The following is a 1,071-nucleotide window of genomic DNA, read 5'->3' as shown; positions in this document are numbered from 1 at the left end:
AATGACCCTTTTTATTAGGGCAGGTATATACTAGAAGTTATAATAGTCCGGGGGCTGAGTATGATCCCGTATGCACTAAGACCGCCAAAGCTGAAAACCCTCTATTCTTATGTATTTTGAGCCCCTGAATCCGAATCCAGAACTGAATTTTTTGAAAAATGCGTACAACATGGTTTAAATTGCAATTGTTTAAACAAATTATGAAAACGTCGTTTTTTCGATTCGGACAAATTTTTTTTAGAAAATATGGCTCATTTTAAGAATAAAAGGTCTCTAGTAAAATTTTCGTAAAATGTATATTTCAAAAGATATAAATTTTTGAAGGTCGGAAATTTGACGTTTTTTACTAACTTTCAGCGTTGATTACTTTTGATCTACTGAACATTTTTGAAAATTTCAAAAACGTAGGCATTCTTTGAAACTTACTCTACAAATTGACATAGATTTCCATTAGCGCTGCTCTCTGGAAGTTGCTTTTTTTGCGATCGACAATAGGGCTCTCTTAACAATCGAAACAGTACTGTATACGCTTTTCGGATGATATCGAAAATTTTATTATTTTATTTATTTATTATATTATTTATTTAGTATTTTATTATATTATTGCATTTTTATATAAATCATCTTAATGTACTTTCAGGCTCATCAGAAGTTTTAATAGCTCATTCTATAGAGAGAGATGAAAAATACTTGATGAGCGTCCTTCAAAAGAATAGTTCTAGTAGCGCATTCGATGAGTTTCGCTATATGCAATACCACCACTCTGCAAAACATGAATTTAAAAAAATGCCGTGTACATCTGCTTCACTTGAATTGCACATTCGACGAGCTTTTTATGTCACATATCAGCAAGTAAATTGTTTGAATGAAAAGGCAGATATTTTAAATCCTCTTATGTTTGGTTATGAAATGAAGAATGAGACATTGATACCTAAAAAAATACACACATTGCTACCGCCTCCAGACGAGTTCGTTATGTGTTGTAATTGCAAAGCTTGTATAAGTGAGAAATCTTGTCCATGTGTAAAATATAAAGCTAAATGCATTTCTTTTTGTGCATGTCAGAAAGAC

At 31.7% G+C, this 1,071-nt stretch overlaps 1 protein-coding gene across 1 annotated transcript in view; it reads left to right on the top strand.

Moving 5' to 3' along the window:
• Positions 1-1,071, top strand: part of LOC117180663 — a 5,698-nt gene that overhangs the window by 3,048 nt on the left and 1,579 nt on the right. The gene's annotated exons all lie outside the window — the stretch shown is intronic.

The sequence above is a fragment of the Belonocnema kinseyi genome, chromosome 9 (genome assembly GCF_010883055.1).
Source record: "Belonocnema kinseyi isolate 2016_QV_RU_SX_M_011 chromosome 9, B_treatae_v1, whole genome shotgun sequence".
NCBI classification, from domain to species: Eukaryota; Metazoa; Arthropoda; class Insecta; order Hymenoptera; family Cynipidae; genus Belonocnema; species Belonocnema kinseyi.
Note: the sequence above shows the minus strand (reverse complement) of the source record. Positions and strands in the feature narration are given on the sequence as shown.